The sequence below is a fragment of the Euprymna scolopes genome, chromosome 12 (genome assembly GCF_053919585.1).
Source record: "Euprymna scolopes isolate OS-2025 chromosome 12, ASM5391958v1, whole genome shotgun sequence".
In the NCBI taxonomy this organism is placed as follows: domain Eukaryota; kingdom Metazoa; phylum Mollusca; class Cephalopoda; order Sepiida; family Sepiolidae; genus Euprymna; species Euprymna scolopes.
In genome coordinates, this window is record NC_136493.1 from 130726653 (window position 1) to 130751354 (window position 24702).

The 24702-nt window shown below is 36.5% G+C and overlaps 1 protein-coding gene across 1 annotated transcript in view; it reads left to right on the forward strand.

Annotated features, from left to right (window-relative positions):
* Nucleotides 1-10200: 10200 nt before the first annotated feature.
* LOC145291480 (secernin-3-like) overlaps nt 10201-24702 on the forward strand; it is a 130261-nt gene continuing 115759 nt past the window's right edge. The window contains exons 1-2 of the mRNA XM_080137362.1: nt 10201-10209; nt 10465-10587. The gene's annotated coding sequence lies outside the window, so the exon portion shown is untranslated. The remainder of the gene's footprint in view (nt 10210-10464; nt 10588-24702) is intronic.

Genomic DNA, 24702 nt, shown 5'->3' on the forward strand with positions numbered 1-24702 from the left:
GTACTGAGAGGGGGATGAACGATCACCTGAATTCTTAAATGCTTAATTCCAGGGAGATGGTAAACTATTCTCCTTAAGACAACGTTTAAACAGTTTTGTAAGTATGGGCGCTAGTTCTGGTTGAAATTTTTTGAGTACTATAATTGGAATACCGTCAGGGCCAGTTGCTTTACTGGAATGAAGGTTTTTGATTAGCTTGGCAATATCATGTACAGATATACGTATATCACATAGCGTGTTTTCTGATACAGGAGGAAGTATTGGGGTTGGCGGCCTTGGTCGCTCAGCTACTTTGGACTTAACAGATTGAGCATACAACTCTCTAGCGTTCTTTATTACTTTCTTACAATGGTTACTGGCAGTCCTGAAAGCGGCTTTAGTTTCCATACATCTATTACGTTGGAAGCAGTGGAAAAAGTGATTTCTGTGCGCAATGGCAGCAGCACATTCTGGAGAGAACCATGGCTGGCTGTTAGGTTTTTTGCTGAAACTTTTTCGAGGGTATGAAACGATCAATACCTACAATTAACCATTCCGTCAGGTCTAATACTATAGAGGACACATCCTTTTTAAACATGGAATGCAAAGGTAGATCAGATATAAATGTACGGAAGCTATCTCAGTCAGTCTTAGTGTATCGATATACTGTACGATGGAGAGGTACGTCTGGGGACATATTACATTTCATTTTTATCTTAATTGATACAACAGAGTGGTCGGAAGATCCAAGAGGCGACAGAACAGAAACTGAACATAGTTAAGGGCAAGTTGTGAGAAAAAGGTCTAGTAAGCTCGCATACTGGCCATCATTGTCGGGCACACGGGTGGGTTCCTGAACAATCTGAGTGAGGTCATAGGCAATGGAGAAATCATGACAGAACCTCCCCTCATCATCGGTCTTGTTTGAGTGGGTCAACCATTCCACGTTGTGAACATTGAAGTCTCCACATACGTGAATGTTAGCTGAAGGATAAGCAGATAGGACTTGGTCAATTTTGTCAGATATGCTTTTAAAGATAGTAACTCCGCTGTTGTGGGGGCGATAGAGAGTAAATATAAATGCAGTAGTGTGAGCTAAAGCAACCCGGAAGCACATATAGGGTAAGTTAGGATCTTCCTTGGAGATGTCCCTACCACATGGAAAGCTATCTTTAATATAGGCACATATTCCATGCCCATGGCGATCTTGGGGGTCAGATTTAGAGGTTAAGTTAGAGTATCCTTTAATTGCGAACTCTTCTAGGGAAATAGCCTGTCCAATGCCAGTTTCACTTAAAAATAAAAGGTCTGGTTTAGTCTCCTGTAATTGGGTTTCAACCTCTGGAAGATTAGAACGTAGACCCCTGATGTTGGAGAAGGAGACATGGCAGTAGGGGGTCTACGTTGGAAGTTGGAGAACCGGGTTTAATCGTGTATTTTTTCTTGAAACTTGTCATGATGAAATTTTGGAATTTGTGGACTAGGTCGTCAGATTTACTTAGAGCAGGACAGAGAGGGCAAACTAAGAGAGAAAAAGAAACAAAGAATTTTTTTTTTATTTGTAGCTAATGATAAGGTAAAGCCGTAACAATTACCCACTAGTATGGCATCGAGAGGCCCCACCAGAAGCTACTGCATGGTCCAGAATCCATTCACCAAATGGCAATACAGCAACCCTAGTACTTTGCACCTGCTGATAGGACAGCCTCCTTAGTGGTTAATCCAAGGTTCAGGTCCCTGACTATCAGGCGGATAACGTCAGCCCAGACAAAACGTTTACCTCCAGCACCCTTACTAGTGACATGGCGACAAGGATAGACATAGAAACAGAAAATTTCCGCCATCTCTGCCAACTGTTCGCGCAAAATACTGCCAACCTAGAAAACAGCTATTTCTTCTCCCTTTGTCAGAAAAATCACTCATTAAAAAATGAGGACTGAGGGACAAATAAGAAGAAGCGAGGGTAATAGGAGCTGCCGATAACGCATCCACAATGCGTTTTCAACTCTGCATTAAAAAAAAAATTTATCAAGTATTCTACTTAATAAAAGTCCAACACACGTGTTTAAGGGAAAGTATGCTGATAGATTCCCCTCTCACGAACTAAAAATGAGTACAATTTCGTAATCTATTTTTGCAATAAAATCGGTAGATAAATAAACATTTATGGACCAGAAAAAAAGCTAGCATTTAATAAAACAGAAATACATAAATTAAATACTGAAATAAAATGTAGTTATTAATATTTGAATCTAAAAATAAAATGTACGAATTAATATTGAAATCACTTATCTCAACAAAAACACTTCCGTCTCCAAAACGCAAACTGTAGTGAAGAGTTTAAGTTTTAACAGCGTTCAGAAGTTTTGTTTTTTTTTTAAATTAACCGTTATAAGAAAAGCGTGATTTTATTCTGAACTTTAGCTAGTCACGTTTTAAGAAACTTACGACATAAAAGAAAAGTGGATGGGGGGAGGTCCTCCGAAGTTAGTTGGTGACGTTATAAGTAATTGCGAGATAAGATGGAAGCCGGAATTAAGGGGTGGAGACTGAACAGGATAATATAATGGATTGAGTATACAATATTTAAGATCAACTCGGTAGATAACTAAACATTTGTTTTCGACTGCTGCAGATATTTTCATACGCGCTCATATGCGCTCTGCTACAAACAGGGAAAAGACCATTTCAAAAATCATCCATATTCTTTTGGCTTTGGAGGTGAGGAGGTAATCCTCGGCCAGTATCAGCCAGTAAACAAACTGCTATAATTGCAAGGAATCCATGTGTACATCTGTTTCGAATGACTTTTTTGCGTGCAGTAGTGTTTTCACTTTGCCTTTTATAACGAGGACAGATTATTTGTTTATGTGGGTGTTTTGAAAGGGGGTGGATCAGCCGCTTATCGGGTTTCAACCTTGGAATTGATTCAGCAGGAAGCGAACTCTTGCTAACGAAGTAACTAAGAATAAACCAAGCGGGAAGTCTATGCAAACAATGCTTGAAAAAAGAAAAAGGAAAAATAAATAAAATGAAATTTAGTTTGGATACGAGAGAAGTTTTGGGTTTATTATTTCATTGTAAAAAATATGCCTAAGTGGTCGGTCAATAAGATGGCCTGGTGACTCTTTTATTTTCTTTCTTGCGGCCCTGTTTGGTGTTTTAATTAAGGGAGACAAACGGGGTGAGTGGAGACAACAAGAGAAAATAAAGGAAAAGAGGGAAGAAAACTATATAGAGAGGACAAGAGAAATGATGAATAGATAGACAGATAGATATACATACATAAAATAGATAGAAAATAAGAAAACATTAAAAAAGGGGGGATATAAATAGATAGATAGGTAGATAGATAAAGAACAGATAGATAGAGTGCTATGTTGTTATGTTGGTCCGTCGAAGCGACCAAGACCATCTGATCATCCTATGGATGATGGCTGACACGCGCTGGGAGTTAGTTTAAAGTGAAGCTGGTTTGCGCAGAGCAAGTATCACTCTTTCGTCCCAACTAACCTGATTCAGCAGCAGGACAGGGCCAACCAGGTGGAGACGAGGCGGGATGCAGGAGTTGTCGGAAGTATTCATGTCCTCCTACATGCAGCGCATGATATTCCCAAATTGTCACATCTGGTATTAGCCAAACTCAACGATAGATAGATAGATAGATAGATCGCTTGGCCATACGTCCTTTTGAATTGACTTACTCCAAAAACTTGCCCCAATGTGAAAGTTTATGTAATACTCGATAATCTGTATGTATGTGTGTTTCATCTTCGCGTGTTCCTTATCGAAAAAAGTTAGAGAATCTACATAAAATCTAAAAAGGTATTTCTATGTAACAATTACCAACAAAGACATTGGAAGTCTTCCCGAACATTGAAGTTCACACTCAAGAGAGCGATATTAGGGCATAACACCCTTAAAATTTCAAATATATCATATTTTTATGAACTTTTAATCATATGTATTACATTTTCTTGGGAAGCTAATAGAAGTGGCCTTGGATTGTTAAATCCCCTCCTAACGTAAGAGAGGGAAAGAAGATCCTTTAAAACTTCAAATATACCAAATGTTGATGAAATTTGTATAATGCGTTTAAAATTCTCCAGAGAAGACAATGGAAGTGGTCCCTACTCTAGACATTACCCTCTATGTACCGAACATCTAGGTGCGTTACCCCTAAGTGGGGCATGGGGATAGAACCTCATTAACACATCAAATACGTACATGCGATTTTACTTCAGAGGGTTTTCCAACATTTCAGCTTTTTTCCGACTATATAAGAGTGCGAGGAAAGGGGGGGGGGCAAAAAAGACAAAGAAAGTAATACGTTGTCATGAACATAGTAAAAATTACATGTTAGCGATCCTCACGAAATCCCTTGCAACATCAGGTTGTAAAAAAACGGTAATATTTAAGTAAAATTATTCTAATCTGTTTACAGGGTGGAACGACAAAATTGTCGCCCTAAAGAAAACAACACTACAACTTCATTTTAAAACTTTTCTGGGAAAAATCAATTCACGTAAGTTAATTATGTAGTAAAGCTGACATCTATTCAATGTAACCGCTTTCAGCCTCAATCACCGCCTCAATACGGGTCCGGAACTAGGAGCATGTCATTTCCACAAGCTCGGCGAGAGGTCAGCGAATCCCTGCGGATGGCGGTAATTAGACTGGATTTGGTGTTGTGGGAGGTCATGTTGATGATGTTCTCGAAGTTTGACCAAATGAAGTAGTCCAGCGGGTTCAGGTCCGGGGAAAGGGGGGTGCAGTGAGAGAAGGGTACAAAAATCGTAGCACTCCTTCTGAAGCCAAGCCTGGGCCTCTTTGAACTTGTGGGTTGGTGCCGCGTCCTACTGCCACACCCAGGATCTGTAGTAGGGGATCACCACACACTTCAGAACATTCAGATGTGAGTCATGATTTGGCCCTCACTTGAAACCACACCAAAGTCCATAACTGTGGCCAAGAATTTGTTGAGCTGTGCCCTCAAACGTTGGACCGTTCGGATTTGCACTTGGAGGGTGCTGGCAATAGCCCTGTTGTCATAACTTGGATCGTTACAGAGCATGAGTTGTACAGTGACGCATCTCCGATCTCGCTCGTCAAACATTGTGTCACTTTCAGACATGATAGAAGGCTATCATCGCTCTTCGGATTTGTTCACAACTGGTCAACTGATAGATGGTCTGCAACCAAAAAGAAAACCGGTTTTCATCAAACAGAAATGGAATATTGTCGTCTTTTCTATGGAGACAATTTTATCGTTCCACCCTGTATTTGCGGAAATTATTTAAACAGGATTCATTTTAAATTTACTATTGATATTTGTTTGTTTGTTTTTCTTTCTGATAATGAAATAAATATTGACTTGTCTATTATATAAAACAGTTATTCATATAAAACAGGTATGTAAATATTGACTGATGCATTGAATATGCATTGAATAGCATAAGCCATTGACGTTTGAAATCCATAGTGGTTCCAAGTGGTTGCAAAGAATCAAAGATTTATATGTCAGATGAAATGCTATTTAGGTCCAACATTTAAAATCTGGCCGATATAATTTTATGTATTAAATTATTTCTCGATGATTAAGCATTAAACAATGAAACCATCTGAATCTGAAACTTAAAACAATCGTTTCTTTTTTTATATTCATCCCAAACTAAGCATATTGCTCATGGGTCATAATGTGGATTCATGTCTACATAGGCATTAAGTAGGGAGTTAAGCAGCAAGATATATGTTCGCATTACATATAAACTTTTGCATCAGTATAGCTAGTAAAGTAGAAAAGAGGGAGGGGATTCCAAAAGTCTAGTAGTTCGACGGGAAAAAAAACTATTAGAGTAGATAGCTTTTCAACATCTAGACACCTTTACATTGAAGTGGTGGGATTTTGCCGCTTGTCAGGCTAGTCGGATGTATTTACGTCGAGTAGATATAAATGCTATAAACACATTCTATTAATGTACTTGTAAACAAGGGACAGGGATGTAGCATTACGGCTATGGGACAGGTGTTGGAGCTAGTTGATAAATTGGGATCTATTAGATTGGAGACTCTTTTTTAGGGACCCTGTCTAGGAGGGAGAGACTAAGCCAGCCCAGATGAGAAAACAATACTCCATGCATCAGCAATGGCGGCTTTGTAGAGATAGAGGATACCGTCAGGTGTGAGTATTTTTCTAGTACGGTAGACGGAGCCCATCTTCTTTGCAGCAGAGTTAGCAATGTCTTCAATAGTTTATGTTATTTATGAATATTAAGTAGAGGAGTTTGAACGAAGAGGTGTCCGGTAGAATGTTATTAGTCATTATAATCGGTGGTTGGGTGCTAATGCAGAGAGTGATCCGCGCTATTTTTTTTTAAATCGTATTTCCACGTTTAATTAAAATTTAATGATATGTTTTTTTTATTTAACTGTAAGGTTAAAGTACAGAATAGGTACAAAACGCCCTCCCCTCCCCATGAATGGCTTTTTAAATAATAACGTTATTATTTCAGCACGGATCACTCTCTGCATGAGTACCGGTGGTTCAAAAGGCTTCCTGTAATTGTTAAAGGAAGGAAGCTTAATATTAGCATTAAATATTACAAGGCATTTTCGTTCCAATTCCACTTCATTTTTCTTTATTTATGTAATGGCAGAGTTTTGGTCACAGACATACAGACACATAGCTTCCATTATAGTATTGTCGGTTTAAAAACTTTATATTGTTTCAATTTCGTTTGATTAGCACCCGATTCGGCAATGTTCCATGGATCCTATTAAGTTAAAACAATTTAAGACAGTGTGGTGAGAAATTTGGCTAATGCCCTTAGTACCTTATCAGCTGGTCTGCTGATTACAACGACCAATCCCCCAAAGACTTTGCACCCTTAATTACAACATTCCATGAATTCTCTTTTTCTTTTCTTTTTTCTATTTCCATTTTTTCTTTCTATTTTTTTTTTTTTACAAATTGTTCTTACGAAACTAATGCTTGAAGAGTTCACCTTCATAATTTGATTTTCACCGTAATAAACGGAAATAGTGTTATCGATTACTTCCCTTTTATTATGCCAACTCTTCCCAAGAGGGTAGATGTTAGAATATATAAAAATAAAAAAGGTTTTACAGAATTACTTCCTTCCAAAAATAGGGGGGGGCGGATGTCTTTCGGCGTAGAAAGTAAAGGAAGTAACCTTTTCTATAAATAAAACAGTAGATGTATGGATGTGCGTGAAAATATTTAACCAATAAACGTTTAAATTACTGGTCACATGGTTATTGTGACCTATAGGACCAAATGAAGACTTACCTTTAAAAAGTTGATTTCTATGGGTATTCGGATACTGCATGAACGAATATCAACAGTTAAATTTGTCGCTGACAAGTAATTTTTATGATATTAAGACCTTCATATTCCTACACTTTATCTAATACTTTAAAGTGGCCGCCACATAAACACTAAAATTAACAGAAAATAGAAATTATACACCAAGGATGTTTTATAACGAGTAAAATCCTTATAACGATAACCGCCGCCTGTACAAGCATGAAGCTATTGAAGTTCACTCTTTGGTGTCCCAAATGAAAATGCTTAAGATGGTTTCTGCGCAAGTCTCTTTACGACACTCGACTGAATTAATAGAAACATTTTAAACCAAGCAGATGCATTTCTCCAAATTTATAATAAAAAAAAAATGCCGGTTTGTATCTAATGAATGCATGAAAAGCCAGATTTTCCTTCAATAAATAGTTTGAACAAAAATTCGCAACAGAATATCTATTTTGCCTAGCCCCCCCCCCCTCTCCTGCCTTTTGTCGGGATTGGGGTTGCAATCTTAACTCACGCATACACACAGTCATAAACATACGCACTCTGGTACTAACACACGCACATACAAACAATGCATTAATTCTTTCATATTGTCGTCTGCTCATCGATAACAAAATTATAAATTTATTCGTTTTAAATATTCCGAATTTTTATCACTGAACTTTTTTTCTATGATGGAATCAAGTTAAGTTTGACTCTTATTAATAACTTTTAATCAAATATAATTTGTGTAACTTAGTTTTTATTACGATTTTTCAGGCGATTTTTTAACGACTTTTAAATCATTAACTCAGACTTCTTCAATGTCTCGGCTAGAAAAGCACCATCGTGTAACGTAGATATAACGCTCAGACCGTGTGCGTTACAGTTCAAACATCTCTCGGACCTCCACGCCGTCACCGTCGGAAATGAACAAACAAACAAACAAACAAAGATAAATAAATCCGACTCGGCTTTTTTTTGTTTTGTTTATTTTTTTTTTATTTTTTTTTTTTTTTTCGTTTTTTACTCAAGTCGTTTATTACCGTTTTTTCTTTCTCCCTCGTCTTGACACCAGCTTAAAGAGTCTCTCTGCCCCTGTAGGGCATGTATTTTTCTTTCTGTCCGACTACACGCTGGCCGTGGACAGCCATCTCTCGTCTTTGACTATACACGTCCATCTTTTTCAACCGCACTTTTTCTTCTCCTCACCACGTGGTGTCCTTTTTTCTGCAAGAAATTTATTTCTCACATCTGAATTTCCTCCCTGCAGAGGCAAAAGAATCCACAAATACAAAAGTCATACCTTTCAAACTCCAAATTTGTTCAAATGTAACAGCAAAGAAACTTTTTTGGTTCTGGTATAGTCCCTTTGCAAAAACGGTGGCCCGATTTGTCCCCATACACCTGTAGCCTTTAGTTCGAATTCCTATTGTCAGAATGTTAGTTCGTTGTTCCTCATAAGGATCCATGAATGTTCATGAAAACTCGGCGGGATGATGGCGTCTATAATTAGGCATAATGTGAGCCCCCTTAGGACTCAATATGAATTGAGATAAGATCCAATATTTGGTAAATAAACATGCAGAACAGTTCTTGAATGTCATCCTTAATTTGGATACATTCAGCAGCATAAGTTGTCTCTGTTTGTAGAGATGTGGTCCTTCATTCACCAACTGTTTGGTGTTTATGAAGGACTTGTCTTAGCTCCCTTCAGTGGCAGCTGCTGGGTTTTGAGTCTATCCCGATGCCGAGCTTTGTTGAGACTGAAAGAGAGAGAGCATGATACAAAGCGCGCCAAGTCAATCACCTGACACATTCAAATTTAAACCAATGACAGCCAACCGCTAACGTGTGGGCGGACAAACAAGAAAATATGGCTGCCGTATATGGAATATCTCACATTTCCTTTCTCTTGTCGCACCAGCTCAAGCACACTTCCTAATCTGCATATGTGCCTTTTTTCGGCTGCTGCCGCTGCTAATATCCTCGCAAGCCATCTACTTTAGAGCTGCTGCTGATATTTTCCCACGCGCTCATACGCGCTCTGTTACACTTGTTCTACTCTAAAAAAATCACAAAAAATATTGTTTTCCTATCTACGTAAAATTCCATTTTAAACACATAAAATATCTCGTTAAGATTTTGTTCCTTAGAAGCGCCGGTTGAGTTTGAATTAAATAAGATACGTATTATATACGTTTAAAGCCAGACCCAACGCATTGTTACAAAATAAACAGATGTTTATTTTGTTAGAAATTTATGTTAAAGTTCATAAATATATTTCGATGGAAACCGTCATCTTCAGGATGTCGTTTTTCTTGTTTTTTTTTTTTTTTCTTGTTTTTTGTTTTGTTTTTTGTTTTTGTTTTTGTGTGTGTGTGTTTTTGCCATGTTGTTGTTGGAGCAAAGAATTAGTCGTTTGTTGTTTCTACAGTAGTTTTTTAAGTCTCGGAACGGTGCATTTGGTCAAGCGAGATTCACGTTAAGATGTTGTTTCTTAGAAGCGCCGGTTGAGTTTGAATTATACGTTTGAAGCTAGACCCAACGCATTGAGAAATTTATGTTAAAGTCCATAATATAACACGTATCTTATTTAACATAAAATATCTCTTTTGTGAATTTGTGCTTTTAAACTCATTATTCTGTTTGCGTTTATCATTTCACATCTCTCTTGCTTGTTTGTCACTCGGTTGTTTGCGCTTGTTCCCACTCAATCTTCTCCATCAACTTGCCCTTGAAACATTGTGACGTAATTCATTCTTTACAATGACGTCACCGCGAGCGTGTTCAAATGTATTCTATTATTTTCAACTTTGAGAAATGCTTCGACTATGCCACGTCGAAAACAGATATTTTATTTAACTGTTTAACTGGACTTTTATTATAAACTGGACAATCCGTGGCTCATTTTGAATTGAGTGAGTATTTTTTATACATATATTATATTATATTATATATCATTAAATATTTATGGAAATCGTTACACATTTTTCAAATATTTATTAAGCTCTCTTGTGATGTCATAATAAATCCTCTCTTTTTCTTTTATGATGCAAGCATGCAAGATAACATGATTCACAAAGTTTTAGTTATATATTTTACGCCCTTGTTTCGTAGTCTTTAAATCTTATTCGTATTAGTTCTAGACGCTTCTTATTTCTTGTACATTTTAGAAATAGGTATCCAAGGAAATGTCAGTACTTACATCATCAATTCCGGGTTTTACCGAATACTTCCGAGACTGGCGAACGATAACGAACTTGATCGAACAATCTACATAATACGAACCGAACTGGGTTTGTTTGTTTTGTTGTTGTTGTTATTATTATTATTATTATTATTATTATTATTATTATTATTATTATTAACAGCTAAAATACTAAGGAAAACCCTTGAATGTGGAGACTAACACACATGAGCCACATGCGCGTGTCAGACAAACTGCTGCAGAGGCAAAGCATGAAGCGACGGAACCAAGAACGCTGAAGTCCTCTAACCTCTCAATACCTCCATTACCACATCACCGGCCCCTCCCCCCCCCCCAAAAAAAAGAGCAAAACCGAGGAGAGCACTGCCCAGACCCTCGTTGGACAAGTGCGAATAGAACTGGGACCATGAGGAGGCTTATTGCCACTCAAATTCCAATGAAGAGCAATGGCCGTTGCCAGTGAGAAATCAATGGTAAGCGGCTGTTGCGATAATGCAAAGTTATTTGCAAATGTTATCGAAAGAGGTGGAGAGTACTAAAAACCTGGGCAGACTTGTTGTCACTCAGCTTCCAGGTTGTTATCAAGGAGAGATCTTTGAAGACCTACGTGAAAAGCTCCTTGTGAGCCAATTATAATAATGTAAACTAAATTTTAGTTTGTCAAGTCGGTTCGGTTCATATTGTGTACAATTTCTCCGTTTGTAGTCGGAACTGCTTACGTCACTGCTACGTCACGACTGCAATTTTCTGGATAAAATAGTACCTCGTTTATGTATTATTATTATTATTATTATTATTATTATTATTATTATTATTATTATTATTATTATTTGTACTCACTATGAGTTTTCACACAGGCTATAATCAAAGATTACTCTCTGGCAACAACAGGTAGTATTTGCGACAGTCAGAGTGACAACAAGTCTCCTCGGATTTCCAGTACTTTCCACCTCTTCCGATAACCTTAGCAAATGCCTTTGCATTATCGCAACATCCGCTTGCTGTTGACTTCCATTCGTCTTTACTGCAATTTGAGTAGCAACAAGCCTTCATATGGTCCCAGTCATCTTCGCACTCGTCCAGTGTAGGTCTTGTTAGTGCTTTCACACCTCGGCCTTTCCCTCCGTCTTGAGCCTTCACGAGTATTTAGCGTAGCATGTCTATTCCGTAATTACCATTTGGGAGGAACATAGTTTATTTACAATTTTGCGGTTTCAGTTTTCTTGATTTCATGCAATGTTCTTCTCTTTTTGTTTTACTTCTGTTGCAGTTTCTTATATGTTCGGTTAGCTTTTGTAGCTCATGTAAGTAATCATTATTATTTACTCACTAGGAGTAGTCACACAAGCCGTCATTGCTCTTTGAGAAAAATTTGTGGTGTTCTCTGGAGTCTGAGTGACAACAAGTCTCATACCACTTCTCATTGTGATCTAATTCATAGAGTTTGCATATATTCTAGTGTAGGACATGAGTGACTTCGGCGTGTCTCCATTTTTTATATTGATGTTGAGCTAGCATTATTTTACGTTGAGCTAGCATTATTTTATGTTGAGCTAGCATTATTTTACGTTGAGTTAGTATTATTTTATGTTGAGCTAGCATTATTTTATGTTGAGCTAGCATTATTTTATGTTGAGCTAGCATAGGACACTCTAATATACTATGCGCTGATGTTTATCTCTTTTGATTACACAATCTGCACATCGGTGATTCTGCAGTTTTGTTGAAGTGGTGTTCATGAGTTGCCATTAAAGTACTCAAAAAGATCTTTTAAGATCATCGGTGATTCTGCAGTTTTGTTGATGAAGTGTTTGGCGGATTTATTAATGACCTCATTGTTCTTTTCTTTCCTCTTCATTTTACCTGTGTGTTTATTTATTTTACTGCTTATCTTCTTTTTTTCATTCCTCTTCTTCTACGTCTTTTTCTTCCATCCTTGTCTTCTTTATCTTCTTTTTCTCTACTTATGTTTTCTTTTTTCTAAATATTTTTCTCATTTATCTGTCTTCTACGTCGCCATCGCCGTGATGGTCTTTATTCTCTCTGTTGTTGTTTATTAATCTTTCTCTCTTCTTTCCTTTGCATATAAACCAGCTGGTAGATTAGCGCAACACCTTTCAAACATTGTAACCAGATTGTTTGGATGGTTTCTGGTGTATTTCCCCCCATAATGGGTGCAGGAGTATGGAGCAATAGCGTGATATGGGTAACCAGTGCACCGAGAGCAAAGCACGTATAGCGACCCATAACCCACAAGCAGCCGTTTCTATTCATACAATATTAAATGACCGCCCTCTCCCGCTAGCACCTGTGCGTTATTTTAAGAAAACACTGCTAGCTTGTTTTGATTTCATTTGTTTTTGGCGGCATATCAACTCTCTTGTGGATGATTTCATGCCGAAACAACATTTGACGTTTGTGCCGTTAATCGAGTTTCCGAACAAATGCATTTCAGGGGAACACATTATTACGTACTTAGGTATCATGTCGAAATTAGTATAAATTCCAAAACTTACGAAAAATGATCCAGTAGAAGATATGATAGATATTTTTTTTTCGGAAAAAAACTAGCGCTCGGACATTTTCTATTTTTTTTTTTTTTCATGGCGGATTTAAAAGAAAGCAAGGGAGATAAGTCAGTTTGCCATACAGAATTGGTCTTACAATTCTTCCATATTAAAATATACAATAAAACTCGATAATTCGGTGATTTTTTATTTATACTTGTAATTATACATAAGTGCGTAATAATGATTTTACTTGAAATGCATCTGTTTGAAAGCCTGGTATACTGTACAAGCATCCAATATTAGATGTAAATATATTTTGATTATTCGGATTATTGTTGTTCGCATCTTGAATGTTATTCTCACAAAATTTCAACCGATGTAAACTCTGAACGTCTTTAGGTGTGTCATATTTGGAATTACAAAACCCTACCGAGAATGTTTTCCACGTTAACCTATATTGAATGGTACTTTCTGAACAGAGCCGACTCCCCTCATCACAATACTTGTTGCAGCTTATCACGGTATTGGTCGTATTATTATTATTATTATTATTATTATTATTATTATTATTATTATTATTATTATTATTATTGGCTCATAAGGAGCTAGGAGCTTTCACGTAGGTTATCAAAGATCTCTCCTTGAAAACAACCTGTGGAAGCTGAGTGACAATAAGTCTCCCCAGGTTTCCAGTACTCTCCACCTCTTTCGATAGTATTTGCAAATAAATTTGAATTATTGCAACAGCTGCTTGTCATTGATTTCTTGTTGGCAGCAGTTATTGGTCTTCACTAGAATTTGAGTGGCAATAAACCTCCCCAAGGTCCCAGTTCTCTTCGCACTTATCCAGCGGAGGTTTGACCAGTGCTCTCTCCTCGGTCTCTCCTTCCTTTTTGGCCTTACTTGGCTGTTTGGTCTCACTCTTTTGGGGGGTGCGGAAGAGTCATGATGATGGCAGTAATGGGGGGGATGGAGAAGGTTAGAAAACTTATAGATATGCGTCTTCAATGTTCTTGGTTCTATGTAACGCTTTATGTTTGGATTCTACTTATATATTATAGGTAGAATCAAATTTTAGCGTTACAAATTCCAGAGAATTATTTAAGGATGGGCACTATTGCCAAACGAATTATATTGTGCTAAATAGTATTTTTTTTAAATTAACCATTGTAAGCGTAGAACAAAATATCGAAGCCGGTCATTTTGTTTACCTTATCGACATGTAAATTGAAAAATAAAAATGTCCGCTTCTCCTTAATCATAAAGTCATCCTTTAATCTGATTGGTCCATTTTCTTTTCTTTGTGAGTGACCTGCCCTTGAAAGTGGGGGGAGGGGATTTTCCCTCTCCATTTTACATTTTTGAACGGAATAAATTAAAATAAAACAAACGAAAAACTTATTGAAAAAGATTTAAACAGAATAATGTAAAACAAACGAAAATATTATTAAACATTTATTTTACATTTGTACGGAATAATTCGTTTGGCAATAGTGTCCATCCTCAAATAATTCTCTGGAATTTGTAACGCTAAAATTGGATTTCACCTATATATATATATATATATATATATATATATATATATATGTGTGTGTGTGTGTGTGTGTGTGTGTGTGTGTGTGTGTATATGTGTGTGTACATATGTATATATATGTGTATATATATGTATTATTATACATGTATATATATATATGTATGCATATATATGTATGTATAGATATGTATGGATATACATATATGTATATATATGTATATATGTACGTATATATGTATGTATGCATATATGTGTGAATATATGTGCGTATATATATATATAAATATATATATATAAGATTTTTATGATACATAATTTTAAAACACTTTTGAATAACACTGAATGTAGTGCCATAATTGATTGCTGAGGGTTTAGTTTTGTTTCTCCCCCCCTCACTATAGTTTAAACATAGACCATTAAAAAGAAACTTTCGAAAAGAAGACCAAAATAAACTTCTAAATTATATTTCTCCTAGGCATAAATTAGATAAAAGGGATAAATAAGGGGTGGGACAGAATATATATGCATGTATATATATTTATATATATATATATATGTATGTGTATATGCATATATGTATGCATATATATATATATATATATATATATATATATATATATATATATATATATATATATGACAACAAGAGTATGAAATGAAGACACAAAACTATATATTGGTAGATATAGAAAGGATCATTTATTTAATAATGGAATACAGGCAAAATTTGGGGAATAGAAGGGACTCTTTATGCCAGGGCATTTCGAAACCTAGTGCTTCTCATCAGAAGAGTAGAGAAGATGCTATATAGCATGGGGAAGATGCGGCGTCTAGCTAAAGGTTCATTAGGGACGAAAGAGATTAAGAGGAATTATAGAATGTTGGGGGAAGCTTTATTGAATTCTAAATAAATAAGGAGAAGTCTATTATATATAGTATGATATATAAGATTATATATGGTCTTTAACATAGTATTGAGATTCAGGGGTATATTATTATGGTCAAATAGGGGGTGTATTATTGCTTCGTGGTAATTTATTTTAACGGTTTTTAGGGTGTCTATTTTCTATGGAGTGGGTGATTTTGATTTTGATTGGTGCCACCTAAATAGTAAATGACGGCTATAAATTCACTTATAATTTGGGGGGGGGGTAAACTGAAAGGTAATATGTGGCAATATATTTATAAGTTTCTACTGTTATTTATATATATATATATATATATATATATATATATATATATATATATGATCCACCGGCGCGTGGAGTATGCTCTGGTGCCTGGATCAAATGGCATGGTGGGTGGAGAGGGCTCCCGTAAGCCATGGTGAAGGCAACCTCTCTAGGAGAAGGAAAACCCTGATACAAAACGTGTCGCGACTGCTGCTTCCAATGATGTTGACTTGCTCTTCTTTTTGGTTCAATGTGGCAGTTGTTTCGAGAGTGGGATTGTCTCGGTGCAAAGTCTTTCCTCACTATAAAATCTTCAAGCACATGCATTACTTGATATACAATGGAATACCCATTTTGCTATCAGTGTGCATCTCGATTACAAAAAGGCTGGCTGTAGCCTGAAACGGCAAAAGGACATTCAATAAGGACTGATGCATATATGGGCGTCAGTGGAAATAAAGGCTCTGGAACTTCCAGAGTCTGGCCTGGTAGGCTTTACAGGCACCACAGCTTAGATCCGATCATCAATGGATGTGCAAGACTACTACTCATGTTTGCGTCATTTGAGCCAGAGATATATAAAGTTATGGCAATACTCGAGAACGAGTTGTTGCCATCATATGCATGTATGTATGCATATATATATATATATATATATATATATATATATATATATATATGTGTGTGTGTGTGTGTGTGTGTGTGTGTGTGTGTGTGCATATATATATATACATTCATATGCATATATATGCATGTATATATGTATGTATATTTTTGTATGTATATATATATGTATTTATATATATATATATGTATATATACGTATTTATATATATATATGTATATATATGCATTTATATATATGTATGTATATATATATGTATTTATATATGTATATATATGTATTTATATATATATATGTATATATATGTATTTATATATATATATGTATGTATATATATATATGTGTATATATATGTATTTATATATATGTATTTATATATGTATGTATATATATGTATATATATGTATGGATGCATATATGTATGTATCTGTATATATGTATGTATATATATATATGTATATATGTATGCATATGTATATATGTATGTATCTGTATATATGTATATATATGTATATATGTATGCATATGTATATATGTATATATATGTATATATATGTATCTATGCATATGTATGTATTTATATGTATATATATACATATGTATATATGTATGTATGGTATGTATGTATATATATGTATGTATATAAATATATGTATATATATGTTAAAATATGTATGTATATATGTATGCATGTATATGAATATATGTATATGTACGTATATATGTATGTATATGTATATATGTATGCATATATATTTATATATGTATATATATATATATATATATACGTTGGGAGAGCTCCAGGGCTTGATGGTATTCCTGTGGAAGTCCTCTTACATGGGAGTGATAAATTTGTTCATGAAATTCTTCATCTTATCACTGATGTCTGGAGGGGTGTTCCCGTCTATCAGGATTGGGTTGATGCAATTCTTATATCACTGTACAAGGGAAAGGGGCCCAGGACCGACTGTGGAAGTTATCGTGGGATAAGTTTGTTGGAAGCAGTTGGCAAAGTATTTTCCAGAGTTCTACTCAATAGATTGTTAAAGTATATTTGTCCATCCGTCATTCCAGAAAGCCAAAGTGGCTTTCGTCCGGGCAGAGGAACCACGGACATTATCTTCTTTGCTCAGCAGTTGCAGGAGAAATGTACTGAACACTGTGTTCCGCTTTATCAGGTTTTTGTTGATTTGACTAAGGCTTTTGATACGGTGAACAGAAGTGCCCTATGGATAATTCTGGGAAAGTTGGGATGCCCACCTCAATTTATACGATTACTCAGGGAGCTCCACACTAATATCAACGCTCGCCTGAACTTCAACGGATGCCTGTCGGAACCCATATCGGTTGACAATGGTGTGAAGCAGGGTGATATCCTAGCACCTACACTTTTTTCAATTTATTTTGCAACTATGTTATCGTATGCCTTTAGGGAATGTTCTCTAGGTGTTTGCGTTTCAGAACCACAGGTAGGGTCTTTGATCTTCGTCGTTTTCATGCTTCCACAAGGACCTTTCAGCACCTGGTTCGTGAATTGCTTTATGCGGATTACGCCGATCTCGTGGCCCTTGGTGAGAGGGATATGCAGGGTATCATGGATCTGTTTTCGGGGGCCTGTGCGTCTTTTGGGCTTACTATTAGTCTTAAGAAGACTAAGGTCATGTTCACACCTCCACCCGGTAGTTTGTATGTGGAACTAAATATTTTTGTCAACAACCAGAGACTTGCCGTGGTTGACACATTTGTGTATTTGGGTAGTACTCTCGCCAGAGATAGAACCCTGGATGCTGAGGTCAACTATAGGATACAGCGTGTCACTAAGGCTTTTGGTGGCTTAGAGAAGCGAGTATGGTCTGACAAGGGTATAACTATTCATACAAAGATCAGTGTCTATAAATCTTGTATTTTACCATCCCTGCTTTACGCTTCTGAGGCCTGGACAACTTATGGTAGACACATAAAAGTCATGGAGAGAGTGCACCAGAAATTCCTGAGACACATTCTGTGCATCAGGTGGAGCACTTTTATATCTGATGTGGATGTTCTCATGCGGGCTGATGTACCTTGTATCGAGAAGTTGATTATACGCAACCAGATGAGGTTGGCTGGACATCTGACAAGGATGGACGACGATAGATTGCCAAAGCGCCTGTTCTATGGTGAAATTACAAAAGGAAAGCGTCCACAACATAAACCGAGGAAACGCTTTAAGGATAGCATCAAAGATAATCTTAAAGCCCTTGGTATTGACGTGTTCAGTTGGGAAAGTGCTTCCAATGATCGTAAAAAGTGGCGCTCCTTAGTCTATCATGGTTGTGATAGTTTTGAGAAGAAAAAATATGAGCATGCAAAAATTAAGCGTAATATCCGGAAGAAAAATCTGTCAGATATATCAGGTCTGTCGGAGGATGTCATGCAGAACCACACCTGTGATTTATGCGGTAAAATGACTTTATCCGGAGCTGGCCTGGCTAGCCACAAACGTTCAAATGGAGATCAATCTTTCTTTGATGGGGTAAACTTTGTAGATGTTCTGTTTGCTCTGTGGTCTGTAAATCGAGTGGAGGCATAAAGCGTCATATGAGCGTCCACAGCAGAGCAGCACCGTTTAATTTCAGTTTAAGTAACAGACTGTGTAAAAGCAGGGCTGGTCTGAAGAGCCACCTTCGTTCGCACAGAAAATAGGAATTGATGCATTCTTGATCACATCTCCACATGTATATATGTGTGTATGTGTGTGTGTGTGTATAAATGTATATATGTGTACATAATTATAATAATAAATATATATATATATATTCAAAAATACATGAGAATAATTGAGTAATCAACAATAAAGCAAGAGAAAGATGGTCTTCTTCTGTCAAGAAGTGACAATCACCATATGTATATATGTATGTATATATATTTATATATGTATATATATGTATGCATACGTATATGTATATATGTATATATATGTATGCATACGTTTATGTATATATGTATATATATATATATATATATATATATATATATATACGTACGCATATGTATGTACTTATATGTATATATCTATGTAGGTATATAAATATTTGTATATATATATATATATATATGTATATATATGTATGTATATATGTATGCATATATATGTATGTATATATGTATGCATATATATGTATGTATATATGTATGCATATAAAAATATGTATATATATTAAAATATATATGTATATATGTATGCATATAAATATATATGTGTATGTACGCATATATGTATGTATATATATGTTAAAATATTATGTATATATGTATGTAAATATATGCATGTATATGTACGTATATATGTATATATATATATATGTATATATATACTATATATATTCTGAATATATATATATATATATGTATACATATGTATTTATATATATATGTATCTATATATATATATATATATTTATCTATTTATATATGCATATATTATGTATATATATGTATGTATATAAATGTATGTATATGTATATGTATGTATATATATGTATTTATATATACTTCAGAATAGTTTTTATTTAACAATCAGTTGTTATGGAAACGTGAGATTGTAGGTTTACAAAATATTACTGGCAGTAATATTCTATTAGTTTTCACATCTAAACAAGAATTGCTCGATATGCAAGATAGAGCAAATAAATTAAATTGTAATTCAATGAATTTCAAAAAACTCTCATTGAAATGAAGTGAAGTGGTTGATTTTCATATCAACGAATTTTTTTTATTTTAAGCAAGACAAAGAATGCTTTAGAAAATTAACCTCCTTAACCTATAGGGTTTCGATGTCTACCATCTCATCAGAGGAGAGAAAATATTAGCAAATACTTATAAAGGTATGCACCCTATTTGCTAAAGTCAGATGATACCAGATGAGGATCAGAGCGTTGATGATGTAAAGATAAAAGCTTTGTTTTAAATGCATTAAAAGTTACCAGACATTTCTTTCTCCATTGTACTACGTGTTCAAGATCAGAGGAGAGAGAATCGGAGAGAACTTGATCATTTACGGCCTTTGATGTGTTGCCATAGATGATAGTGTCATCTGCATAAATGTCTACGAATGATGTAAGGGTGTAATTTGGAAGATCATTAATGTAGATCAGGAAAAGAGTTGGACCCAGAATGGACCCCTGAGGGACTCCAACATTAATACTGTGAGCTTCTGATTTCTACCCATAAACTACTACTATTATGAACCTATCAGAGAGAAATGATTTACTAATTGAGAAGACATTTCCAGCTATACCATAGCTGGAGACCTTGTGAAGTAAACCTTTATGCCATACCCTATCAAAGGCTTTTGATATGTCAAGAGCAATTTCCGTAGAAAGGTAGCCTCCGTCGAGAGATTCGCTAATCCTATGAGATATAACTGTAAGCACATCTGCTGTAGATCTAGCAGAACGAAAACCATATTGCGTGTCACTAAGAAGGTTGTTTTTGCTGAGATGTTTGATTACTTTTGTATTTAACACAGATTCCAGCAACTTGCTTACGACGCACAGGAGACTTATTGGTCTGTACTGAGAGGGAGATAAGCGATCACCTGAATTCTTAAATACAGGGTATACTGATTAGATTTTCCAGGGTGATGGGAAGCAATTCTCCTTAAGACAACGTTTCAACAGTTTTGTAAGCATGGGCGCTAGTTCTGGTTGAAGTTTTTTGAGTACTCTAATTGGAATACTGTCAGGGCCGGTTGCTTTACTGGAATCAAGGTTTTTGATTAGCTTGGCAACATCACATACATATATTTGTATATCACATAGCGTGTTTTCTGATACAGGAGGAAATATTGGGGGTTGGCGAGCTTGGTCGCAAAGGGTAGAATTAGCTGCAAAGTTCTTGGCAAAGAGTTTGTCTGATGCTGACGAGATTACCTCGGGCCCATTGATAATAGTTGGGATAGAGCACACGCTTCTGTTCAGGATTCTGTTTGCTATTTGCCAAAACAGGTGGGAACCAAGCCGCTGCTCAGCTACTTTAAACTTGACGGACTGAGCATACAACTCTCTCGCGTTCTTTATTACTTTTTACAGTTGTTGCTGGCAGTCCTGCAAGCGGCTTTAGTCTCAGTACATCTATTACGTTGGAAGCAATGGAAAAAGTGATTTCTGTGCGCAATGGCAGCAAAGCATTCTGAAAAGAACCACGGATTTCTGTTAGGTTTTTGCTGGAACTTTTTCGAGGGTATGAAACGGTCTCTACCTACAATTAATTATTCAGGTAGAGAATTGCATCGACAGTGAGATGTCTACTGGAGCGGTAGAATAATCCAACTATTTTCCCGGCGACTTTAGAAACGGATTTGATGTATGTGCTCCATTTCAGATGAGAAGTGAAGGTCGGGTTAGGGTTTAGGGTTTAGGGGTTAGGGTTAGGGTTAGACCCAAAACCTTGTCAAAACTTGGTGCTTCTCCAAGACGAGAGCTATTATTTTCAATTGGCGTCAGATGATGGAAAGAGAGAAACTTTGTTTTAAATACATTAAAATTAACCAGTCACCTTTTTCCTACTTGCACCACGTTCTCAAGATCAGTGGAAAGAATCGTAGGTCTTGATCATTTCCGGCTTTTGAAGTGTTGCCATAGATGGTAGTGTCGTCTAATAAATGTCTACGAATGATCTAAGAATGTGATTTGGGAGGTCATTGATGAAGATCAAAAAAATAGTTAGGCGCATGATTGAACTTTGAGGGACGCCAGCATTGATACTTTGAGCTTCTAATTTTTGCCCATCAACCACTACCCTTATAAACCTCTCAAAAGAGAAAGGATTTAATAATCAAGAAAACATTTCCAGCTATTCCGTAGCTGGAGATCTTGTGAAGTAGACCTCTATGTCATACTCTATCAAAAGCCTTTCATATATCAAGAGCAGTTGCCCTAGAAACAAAGCCCTTGTCGAGAAATTCGCTAATCCTGTGAGCTATTACAGATTGCGCATCAGCTGTAGATTTAGGAGAACGGAAACCATATTGCATGTCACTGAGATTGATCGGTCTGTACCGAGAATGACTGATTTTTAAATACGGAGCTGACTGATAAGATTTTTCCGGGTGTTGGTAAGTATTTCTCTTTAAGACAACATTTAAACAGCTTTGTAAGTATGTGTGCTAGTTCTGGTTGAAGTATTTTGAACACTTTAATCGGAATACGGTCAGGGCCAGTTGCTTTACTATGTGTGTGTGTGTGTGTGTGTGTGTGTGTGTGTGTGTGTGTGTGTGTGTGTGTGTGTGTGTGTGTGTGTGTGTGTGTGTGTGTCAATGATAAATCTCGGAAAATACAGAAATATGCAGATATGCATGACTCCACGAGATTCTTAAAACGATACATGGGCCACAGGCTGCCGACACTTCACTGCTAATGAAACGAAACTGATAACAGAGCGTACCAATATTTTATGTGGGCAGAGCACTTCAACTCTGTTATGGACAGGTCTTCAATAAGTGATGAGACGATCACACAACTTCCACAAATCGAAACAAATCAAACTCTTAAAGAGTTGCCCACCATCCAGGAAGCTGAGAAAACTGTAAAACAGCTTTCTTGTGGCAAAGCTCTGATGGCATACTCTCAGAGATATATAAGAATATGATCATTGACATAAAAGCTACACGAGCTTTTTCTTTCATTCTGGACGAAAGATCTAATCCCTTAAAATTCAAAGATGTATCCGTAGTGCATATATACAAGATGAAAGAAAACGGACGGAGCTGCGACAACCATAGTAAAATTTTTGCAAGCCTGCTATTCAATCATTTAACCAAACATCTAGAAGATAGCCTCCTCCCGGAAAATCAATGTGGTTTTCGTATGGGCGTGATACAGTTGACATGGTAGTTGCTGCTCATCAACTTCAGGAAAATGTCAGGAACAATGCCAGGACCTTTACACATTTGTCGACGCTGTAAATCAGGCAGGTCTATGGAGAATTATGGCCAAATTTGGATGTCCTGGCAAATTCATTTCAATCAGCAAACAATTTTACGACTGGATGATGGTTTGTGTCATAGCTGATGGAGAGGTTTTCGATGACTGATGCATTCAACGTCAAAAATCCTCGAAGTAAGCATCAATTAAGGGACAGACAAGAAATTGTATAACTTAATACGAGATCTTCTGTTTGCTTGTGATTTTACCCTCAATGCCAACACAGAGCCAAACATGTCGTTTTTTTTGGGGGGGGGTGTTTTTGTTTTTTTTTAGGCATGCGACAATTGCGGTTTGACTAAAGAAGATCGAAGTAATGTACCAGCTTGTTCCGGGAAAAATATATGTTGAGCTCCATATCTCGATTCGTGGAAGCAACTTAAAAGCTATGGACAAGTTCACTTACTTGGGCAGTATTCTGTCAAGGGCAGTACACATAGACGACAAAGTCGACTGCAGGATAACCAAGGCTGGTGCTGCCTTTGGACGTCTCAGAACCATTGTGTGAGAGCGTAAAGGAATTCGGCTGCAGACCAAAATTCTGAGCTGTGTTTCTTATCATCCTATGTATGCTTTTGAAATTTGGACCGTATATGTCAGAAATGCCAAGAAACAAAACATTTCCCATAAGACCTGCCTCTGTAGATTGTTAAAAATCAAGTAACAAAATGAGATATCAGACACAGAGGTTCTAGTTTCCGTCCAAAGTTTCCGTCAGTACATACTATCTTACAGCAGTGCCAGGTTCGGTGTGCAGGTCATATATGCCATATGCCTAATTCAAAGCTTTCAAAACAGCTCCTTAATGGTGAGCTGTCTGAAGGTAAAGATCGGCAGGAGGACAGCGGAAACGGTTCAAAGACAATCTGAAGGTCTCCCTCAAACAATTCGATTACTTATGGAAACTTATGGAAAAACTAACCCAAGACAGACATCAGTCAGACATATCCGCACCCGGGATTTGAAATTCGAGCCTCCTGTATGCGAGGCAAATACTCTGCCAACTGAGCAACTGATTGCGCCGCGGTTTGCTTGATCTATGTTGGTTAATAGAATTTTTTGTGTGCGGCGCGTTTGTTCAGTTGGCAGAGTGTTTGCTTCGCATGCAGGATGCTCGGGTTTCAAATCCCGGGTGCGGATATGTCTGGCTGATGAGCCCAAATGAGAGCTAAACTCGAGTCTTAGACTTCCGGTTTGTTGACTGTCATTTGTATAAGAGACTCTGTCTGCCGGTCCATCGTCGGTTTGACATGTTCAGTTTATACTTAAACAACGACGCATATGAAACGGTCGTTTCTGAAAAGAAGATCAGTTCTTGATTTGACAAATTCCTTTTTGCCACAAGAAAATTATTCATCTCGACTTCAAAGATTTTCAAAAACGGTATAATTGGTTTT